Source organism: Fragaria vesca, linkage group LG3, assembly GCF_000184155.1.
Source record: "Fragaria vesca subsp. vesca linkage group LG3, FraVesHawaii_1.0, whole genome shotgun sequence".
NCBI classification, from domain to species: domain Eukaryota; kingdom Viridiplantae; phylum Streptophyta; class Magnoliopsida; order Rosales; family Rosaceae; genus Fragaria; species Fragaria vesca.
Window position 1 is genome coordinate 7,933,407 of NC_020493.1, and position 10,419 is coordinate 7,943,825.

At 40.3% G+C, this 10,419-nt stretch overlaps 1 non-coding gene across 1 annotated transcript; it reads right to left on the reverse strand.

Moving 5' to 3' along the window:
- Positions 1-4,350: 4,350 nt before the first annotated feature.
- LOC101307867 lies at positions 4,351-5,290 on the reverse strand. Its single transcript, XR_184214.1, has 2 exons — positions 4,921-5,290; positions 4,351-4,718 (listed from the first exon to the last, which is right to left on the reverse strand). It is a non-coding gene; the product is annotated as an uncharacterized LOC101307867 (transcript).
- Between the last annotated feature and the right edge of the window lie 5,129 nt (positions 5,291-10,419).

The window sequence follows — 10,419 nt, forward strand, 5'->3', positions numbered from 1 at the left end:
TATATATATATATATATATATATATATATAAGTTCTTGCTCATCTTTGGCTACAAGTTTCATTGTAAGACTTAAATTCATACACCTTTCTTGATATAGAATGAGAAAAACTTGAAATAACGCTTGTAGAAGTAGGAAAAGTTGTATCCATCAAATTCTCATTTGCATCATTGTCCTTGAAGCATTATCTTGTGACACAGAATTTAGGTTCTCCACAGATGTTTTCAAATCTGAGCAAATTTTCTGGATCTGATCTATCTTATTCGCTCAAACAATACTAATTCAGCCTAGATATATTGAAATCAAGATTTGTAAAATTCTGCAGAAAATAGACATCTGCAGCTTTACAATGACATAAGGTTCATAGTCCGATTCGATTCGAGTCATTTCCAGCAATCCGGCGAAGTTGGGTAATCTGCATAGGCAAATTCTGAGACTTAGGATTGCAATCGCCTTCCAATCCTTGTTAGCACATTTTAGCTCCCTTTTACTTATCTCTACGACACAAACCTACAAAAATTCTATATTAACGTAAATCAATCACAAATAAAAAAAACTAAACACAAATACAAAGATTAGGAGGCATAAATATATAGGATAATATGAGCACATCACCTTCGATTCTCTATTGCCTCCTCAATCCACAAGGCACGTGGGATCTCGATCCACACCGGTAAAGACTATTGACATAAATTGACAAGACCCACCCCGAGGTTCACTCTGAAACCCGAAGTAAATCCTGCGGGGTCCACCTCCAAGGAAAATTTACCGAAATTTCGACATAATCTTCCTTGAATATGGGCAACCCTTACCTGAAAAATTCCAGATAAACACTTCTATTATAAAACATTCATCCTCAACTCCTGGAGCCTACTTGCTCCCCAAGTTCATCACATCATGCCCTAGTTAACTAACAACAATCTCAAGGTCATCAGAGCAATTCTAATAAAGAAGGAAAACATAGTTAAGAGAGCCAGCGAAAGCTGTGTTATTGACTATGCCTAAACTCCGTGTACGTCCGACCTCTTCTATGCTAATGCAATCTGGGCATTTGAAACCGAAGAGCCCAGGGGAAAGTAATTTAAAACGTTAGAGTGAGTAGACAAAAATAAAAAAATAGAAGGACATAGGATAAGAAACCAAAACTTAAATACTTTCGCACTTTCCGATGAGTAATAAATCCGTTGCATGCAAGTGTTGATAACGCTTTCAAAAGAAAATCCCGAGAAAACGGACTAGCCTCGCTAGTCAAAATATCGACAAAGATAATTAATAACCTTTATAGAAGGTACCAAAATAGTAGACTAGCCCCACTAGTCAAAACAATAACTACGATTCATAAAGACCTTCGTAAAATGAAATATCAAAAGATGGACTAGCCCCGCTAGTTAAATCAACAACAATAAATAAGAAGCAAATATAGTTATACAAGTGAGCCTCCCAGGCTCGGGTGCCTCCCGGGCAAAAGTACTCCCATACTCCTCCTTACACCTTCACGTTGTGGTAACAGAGAGGGTGCAGGGCTTGCGTGATGTCGTCGACTACATCACATCACCCGAAGGCAGAAAGGGCTTGAGTAACCCCACTTAAAACGTGGAAGTTAAATCGCCTCGAAAGGCGGAACAACATGCTAACATGAATAATAAAAATCCAACAAGTATGGCATAAATAAAGAAACATAAATCCATGTGAGTTTCCCCGAAACTCATAATTAAAGCATAAGTACGATTCCCAACCGTACTCAAAGAATTCAAAGAGCAAAAAAATTAATTAAATTCAACGACGTGTCCCACACGTTAAAATGCTCAATGAAATAAATAACTTCAATAATTATCATCTTTAAAAAACCAGACAATATGCAAATCAATATGAAATCTCAATTCCGGAAATCATAAAGAAAATCCAAACTCAAATCTCAAATTATCAATCCGAGCTCAAATCCATATATTATGACCCACATTTAATCCATGCATCGATCTCAAATAATTTTCAAAATCATTTCATATGCCGAAGTTATAATATATGCTCGGAAAATAAAATACTAAATTATAAAATCTTGCATGCATATTAATTAAAAACCAAAATGTCCACTCACAATATTAGGCCTAAGCCTTCCGATGCTCGGAATACTCCTCGAGCGCTGCCTCCAACTATTCACACTCTCTAGCTATAACCCACGTCTAATAATAAACATAAGAACAAAACAATCAGACCGGACCCCATAACAATTATCGATTCAACTTCTTCCTAGTTTGATTAGAATCTCCTAGGTTGACCAAGAATTAACCAGGCTTGACCCACGTCGACCAACAGAAATTAATAATCATTTTCGATTAACTTCACAACTATAACTCCTTCGTTTCCAAACCAAACCTTAACCGATAATCGAAGTCACAAACAATTCCATGCTTTTAAAACATAAACCAATTTACTAAAGGCATCCAAAAAGGTTTCCCATAAATAGAAAGTTTCCTAAAATAGAAACTTTACTCACTTAGAAATATTTCCAATTACAACCTACAAACTTTCATATTTCCGAAATGACATACAACGAAAAAGAAACATCGATCACTACCTCCATTGTTTCTGTCAGCTCCGCCCCTCGCCGGACTCCGGCGACTTGCTGGAATATTCTGTCAGATTCTGGCCTCTTGCCGGAATTTCGCCATAACCTCCCTATAAGCTCCAATTCTCCAAGTTATCGACATACAAGGGCACAACAACACCATTTCAGTTCTAGTTTAATCCCAAACAACCAAGCACAAACAACACAAGAGCAACACAACAACTAAATCTCAAAGTTTACCTCTGCCTTGCCCAAACCGAAGAACAAGCAAAAGAACACGGACTCTACCCTCGCCGGAAAGCTATTGCTAAGCACCGCCTCGATCAGAACAGCACTGGTTGCACCCTAAAACTTTTCGACGCTTTGCCTAACTCAAGCTGGCCACCAAGACATCAGAGGAGGGAGGAACTCCAGGACGCTTTGTCGACGCCGAGAAACCTCGACGGCATCGACAACTGTGGCTCGCCGGAAATCCCAAATTAGGCAGAAATTAGGGTTTCATGTTAGAGCTCGATTCAAGATGAAACAAACCCAGAAAAGAACAGGAGAGGAAGGAGAACAAGAATATGACCTTGGTCCGTCGATTCGTCGCCGGGACTCGCCGGAATTTGTGAAGGATAGTCGTCGTCCTCCTCTTCCAATCTCCGTCGATAGTGGAGGCCTCCCGGATTCAAGAACGGAGCTATGTCGAGAAGGAGGAGAGGATCACTTTGGTGCCAGTCTCGTCGCCAGGGTGGTCGGACGGCGCTGCTCCGGCGAGGAGACGACGGAGGAAAGAGAGAGAGATTAGAGAGACCGGGAGCTCGGGTCAACGCCCGAGTCTGGGTGCTTGACCGAGTCAACCCTTTCTTATCCTTTTATACCCGAACCAATGGTTGAGATCAAAACCCTAAAGATCCGACGGCCAAGATTAATCCACAATTTTCTAATTTCAGAACATAAATTTTCTTTTTACCAACCTTCAATAAATCAAAGAAAGTAGTTCGATACTCTAAAATAATCCGAAGACACCGGAAACCCCGTGTCGACACGTACTACTACATCGAGGCCTTAAAAGAGGAATTTAACATTTTGAGAAAAACTCGAAAATGAACTCGAGCGTTAAATTACCAAGTTATCGAGCACGGTTAAATTCCTCAGTAACTCGTAGAATACCCAGTAAATAGGTAAAATTGGGTACGGGGCGTTACATAAATGCTCATCCCCGAGGCCATCATATTCCGTCATGACAAAGAGTGAGCCCCCGAAAACCAAGTACCTCCTCCAAGAAGTCATTTATGGTTTTCAGCCTTAGTAAATAGGAGAATGAACCAGTCAACTTGCGCACACATCTATAGGCAATTCTTGAGACCAAACCTGTGTTATGGTACCGATCACGACATGAGGATCCTAAACTTGACGGTTTAAAAAGGAGAAGTTTTCCAACATCAAAGAATTATTGTGGAGCAGCAGTTGCATGACCAACGCTAGAGGAAAGTCTGCCATCGTCCCGGATGGTTAGAGAAACAACAAAGCGGTAGGAAACCTCGTGGGACATAGTGTTGCGAGAGGGAGGAAAAGGGACTGAGGCGTTGAGGAGAACCCTAGTAGGAACCCTGGCAGAGGAAAACTCACATTGCTCTCTTTTTTTTTTTTTGGGGCAAATGACTAGTAACGATAGGAAAACTTAATTATATACGTCACTAAACCAAATGGTATAGGGCCTAATTGATTTTAATTTAATAATGTTTCTGCTTCTTCTTCTTGTTTGACAATAAATTCACTGATTTATTTTTTTTAATAGATAAATTAACACTCACTGATTTATAAAAGAACAATTTTTGGTAAGGGTGGGCTTAAATATGGTTTTCAACCGAAAACTGATAAAGCTGCCCGAAAATTCGGTCCGGATAACCAAACCGGTTAAAACAGGTCCAAAGACTAGGGCTGGCCATGGTCCCAGACCGGTACTGTTTTTTGAAGGAACGGGCCCGAACCGGTCACTAGTCAAACGGGCCGGTCTTTCCTCTGAAAATTTCCGGGACCGGCGAAAACCCGGACAGACAAGAACCGGCCGGTCTTACTGGGCCTTCGGGCTCCCTTCTCAGTAACCTGGAACTTGTATTCTCCTTTGTTCATTCTCAATTTCCTCCCAATTTGCTGAGTTATGTTGACTGCAAACAATACGATATCAACAAAATCAATTAAGCACTTGTTCAAGACCCTCACCACCAGATCTATCTAAAACTTCTGAGTGATGGTTGAATATCTGGGCAAAACACCGAAAAGAATTTAGAGGGAGAAAACTTTATATTTCACAGAAAAAAAAAAAGGTCTTTAATGCTCAAACTTTATTGGTCCTTGAATCTGACATACCCTTGCTCTCCGGCTTCATTAACTCAGTGTGGGACTCCGGCGTAATGGAGTGAGATCGAATAGGACAAGTTGTACAAAACCCACCATTTTCAGTGACAGATCCTGGTTTTTTCTCCCAATTTGGAGAGCAAGCTTCTCATCGATTGATCTGTGAACTGCCCACCTTGTTTAAGAACGAGAGAAAGAGAGAAAAAAAGAGAGGAAGCTTCTTTATCGATTGATTTGAGCCGAACTGCCGATCAAATTTGTTTCCATCTATGTCTCTGCGTTTTAGGAAGAGAGAAGAAAAGTGATAACTGAAAAGTTTATGAAGATGACGATTTGCTCTTTAGGATTAGGATAGGATTAGAATGATAAGGTTTTATTAAACAGTTATAATCCCATATGGTAATTTGTATATTCAGTAGCATACTTGAAAGGTACATGGGCTAATAAAACTAGCCCATAATAAGCTTAATGGCACAAGTTCGGGCTTTCGGGCCGAAGAATAAAAAACCAAGGACCGGGCCCGAACTGACATGTAGTGGGACTGGCCCGAACAAAACAATTTTTATAAACGGATCGGTAAAAATCCCGGCCCGACCCGGCCGGTTAGGGTCGATTTGCCGGTTTTTTATCAACCACGGGTTTTATGCCTAGCCTTACCAAAGACAGCCTAAACCGGCCCGAACCAAAATAAACCGGGTTGGTTCCGGTTCAGCCTGCAAAACCACCCGAAAATAACCGACCCGAATATTATTATATATAAATTTTGAAAGGGCTGTCATTTTAATATTGGGTTTTGTTTTGTTACCTGCGGACCTTACCACACACAATCCTAGTCTCATATATAAATACTAAAATCCTTAATTCTCTTGCCTTTTCGTCTCACCCTCTTTTTCATCCTCTCTTCCCTTCCTCTACTCTCAGCCTTCTTCAAGGAAGAAAAGCCATAGCCACCATATGTCCAAGTTATTTCCCTAAACACTCTCAGATTCTTCTCTCTCACAAGCACTCTATTTTCTCACTTTTTCCATGTCATCACTCTCTCTCTCTCTCAATTTCAACTTTTTTTTTTCTCTCTTATGTATTTCAATTCGGATTTCCTACTGGGTGTCGATTTCATTTTCTGATGGGTTGAGTAGTTTCTATTTCGTGTTCTCATGGGTTACATCATATTGGCCCGAAACCGATTTGATCTGACCTGAAATTCGGACAAACAGAAAATCCGGCCAAGAACTGTAGAAATTCGGTTTTAGGCTCCAAAATCTCCAACCGAATATTCTGGATCCGGTTTTGGAACAAGCAAACTATCACTAAAAGCAATTGCCTCAACAATCGGTACAAAATGAATACCAATATTGCTGGTTGAAGCAAGAATATTGATTTTAACACACTTATCTCTGATGACAAAGCCACATGTAGCTGAGTCTCAACCAACCGAACCGCCAAAGTTGATTTTAACATAGGAGTCCAAGGGTGCATGCCATTTGATAATGGCTGGAGGATTTAAACTATGCACCCTATGAAGCCTTGAATTAAAATCATTGTTATAAGAGGACTCTGCAACAAGAGCACTAACCACATAATTAATAAGGATTAGGGATATAACCTCTAAAGATTTTATAGTTTTTGGCCTTTCATTTTGCCATGATAATCCTTAGTAAACAATTCTTCACTAAATTTTTGCTTGAGGAATACCAAAAACATTGATGTCGCCATTATCACAATTGAGAGATCATGGAATATTTAAATATCTCCAAACTTGTTTTGCAAACTTACATTCACCAAACAAATGATTAGCAGTCTCATTATTTGATCCTCATTACACAAGGGGCAATAATTATCATTAATCATACTAAATCTTGAGAGTGCTTCTAATTTTTAATCTTTTGTTAAAAGAAACCTAAAAAATAACCAAACTGATGAAGGATAAAGTGTAGAGACAAAGAGATAGCAAGAGAATCATCATCTTATTCATTGATAGGAGCCCTTTATATAGGGAATTACACAATACCAATATGGTAAGGATATGAATACATAGATCTAGTCTAACTACATATCCTATTGGCATAAGGCCAAGGCACACAGTAGAGAATATCCTAGAACACTCCCCCTTGTGCCGCGCGCTGATATGCCGATGGTGCTGATCTGTTGCCTCGTCAAAAACCTCGTCAAGTTACAAAAACCCTGTGGGAGAAAAACTGAACCTTGATCGTAGGAGAAAAAGAGTACAACGCACCCTTCACATTTGATAGTGACATGTATGTATGTGCTAGACTCCCCCTGAAGTTCGCACCTCCCCCTGATCTTTACATCAATCATAGGGCTCTTCCTGATTCTTACTAATCACGGAAGTTTCAACGACTTAGCATGTCAATGCTCTTTAACATGTTTTCAAATGTGGCATTGGGCAATGATTAACTAAATCATGCCGTATTGTCCTCAAATGATCTTTTACACTTAGATCTTGAGGAGAAGGTCGCTTGTGAACTCAAAACATAAGTTCGTGCAGGAAATCAGATTACCGCGCAGCATGACCTTCAATTACTAGAACAGTCGTAACTTCCTCTAGGAAATACATATGAACGAACCGTAAACGGTTTTGGAAACTAGACTCATTTAGCTTTCCAACCGTATATTACACACATTCTGGTTCATCAGGAGATGTTCACAAAATCCCGTTGAAGTTGACTGTTTTGCCAAAATCAGATTGTCGGACAGATTCGTCCTATTTTACGAAAAAGGCCATAACTCACTCAATATGATAGGTATGATCAAATGGTTGGTGTCCCTGGAAAGTAGACACATAGACCTTTCCAATGGTACCAATTTCACCATTTTCCAGTGAGTGAGATTTCCTATAGGTCCCGTGGAAGTTGACCTACAAAACTTGGCAGATTCTGATTTCGCTTTTGATGTGTCTTTCTTATGTAGGGATAGAATAAGCCTCAACCTTTCATACCATTAAGTATTGAAAAAGGAGTTACTGCCATTACATTGGCGTTGCGTGGGCGCATAGCTACACTTAGCTTTATAACTTTTCATAGCGAGTAAGATGTCAAGTCTTTCGTATTGTGTTGAGTACATTGATGCGTCTTATTGTACTTAGATGGGAACTCCATCTCTTAACACATATTGTCATCTTGCTTTAGACAAAACAACGGATCTCTCTTTAAAGCAAAGACTTTGACTAATCATGGAAGTATATGTAGGCCTCACTAGTTATAGAGCGCCTAAGTCGATTGATCATCAATACAGTCATCTTATCGAGACTGTGTCTTCCCAAGATCTTTTTCTTCGGATGTTGATACATATGGCATCTCTTGATCCATCAAGAGTCTATGTAAATCCGGAATGAACACGCAAAGGCATAATTCACCATATCCCTTCCAAATCAAGTAGAATCCATGTGCGTTTCAATAGCTTTAGCAAACGCGTGCTACTGTGGTCTGGAGCCACTTGATTCGGATGAATGAAGTCCGTTTAAGACCTTTATGTATATCTCTGATCTCGTAGAGATGTTATTATGACCACATTCATAGGCTGTATGTTCAGTTATTCGGAAACTACCAAACTGACAAAGTAGTGGAGTTCAATGACATCCATTACGAGAGCATATCTCATCGTAGTTGATCCCAGTGCGTGTTAGTGAGAGACCTTGCGCCATAAGGTGAGTCTAAGCTCTTGTTCTCACTACGTTATCTAACAAAGGTATAGTTGATAGGGTTTAGCTTGCGGTGTCGGCATCACCTATCCAAGGACTTATCTCTTTGTTAATGTTGGATCGCATCTTTCCATTAGGCCAATCAACTAAGTTGATATCCATCAACGAATGGTGGTTCGATAGTAGACTCATTATCTCACGTCCTCATGTACACTAGTGTAATACTTATAGAGATCTCTATATGGATTGGATTTGACATTGAGGCGTCCCCCAACGATAATTACAATTCAGACTTCATGAGACGGATTTGAGTATCACTGATCAATGGATCAGGTTGTGCCAAGCTCGCTTTCTTTCTAGTGCTAGACAATATCGAACCTAAGGGCCTCCCTCCTTTTACGGAGCCACACGGCCTTGTGACACCAATTTTTGCCACTATATGGCGTCATCATATCACCATCCATGGTGATGGCGTCAAGACCAACACTTTTTGGTCGCGTCATGTCTTTTTGTAGGACATCAATCCTTGTAGACATATTTGCAGCATGTGATCTCGTCACTTTAACATTATAAGCATTTGGGATCAATATGAGACTTAGTGGGGACAAACCACGACAATTCACGTCGTTCCACTTGAACACTTGTGTTCTTATCTCCCCCTAACGGCGGGAATATTGTCTCATCAAAGTGACAATCCGCAATTTAGCGGTGAATGAGATCGCCTGACAAGGTTCCTACATATGCGGATTATAGGTGGAGGTTCATATCCAACCTAAACTTGTTCATCTCAAATGACCCATCATTGTACGCAGTGGCAATGTGATTTGGCACCTAGAAATAACATCTAGCCAAGCTCAAGGATTGGAGATCCGTTTCAATCCTGCCGAGCTCAAGGATTGCAATTTCGTGTCAATCCTGGTACACAGTCACGAGCTGTAGTACAACAAAATTCAATGATGGTGGGTCGTAGATGAATAGTAAAGCTGCATGCAAATATTGCATAGCCCCAAGACGCAATAGAAAGAGTGGTGCGCATCAATAATGTTCGAGCGACAAGCTAAAGTTGCTTGGTCGTAGCCTCGATGAGACCGTATTACGTGTGAACATGGGGTACAGGACACTTCAACTTACATCCTGATGAACTTCTTTAAAGAATGGGTAGTGAGCCCGTAGAAGTATAAGCAGTATAAGCAGTAGATAATAGTGTAACACGTGACTAGTGTGTTAACACGTCAACCAACACCATAAAGCATAAAAAGGTGTCCGCAAGTTGGTTGTATCTATCTACATAGTTTGATGTAAGAATATGATGTTCACTTTTGTGTTATTTAGCGTAGGAGGGTCTCACTCCTTATTTAGCTAAAAAATAGGCTTTCAAAACGAGCAATGAGCATTGCAGGGGGCCAATGCGACATCGAGGAAAGGCCGGTGCACCTCAATTGCTTGAGGAATTGACCGGACGACCTCCAGGAAGTTGGAGTCGTGTTCGGGTGACGTCAATGTCCCCCGGGTCACCACCATGCTTCATGGTGATGCTAGATCTCGAATGTCTTCGTTTTGAGCGGAAGAATGGATGTCCATGAGAATTTCTCAAAATTTGGACCATTATATCTCTTCCAGGTTGACCAATTTGGTCAAACCAAAGCCTATATGAGTCGGTGTCCCAAATATCATGTTTGGCGACAACATGAGATTCGATATTCGAATCGTAGTGACATACAGTTCACTAGATTGACTCATGAATTTCTCCAAGATGCGCTTCAGTTCGCATTCATGAGGAGGTATACACAAAAGAATTCTTGTTCATTCTCACAATGTGTTTTCAAATGAAAACTATTAGCATGAATGTCTTT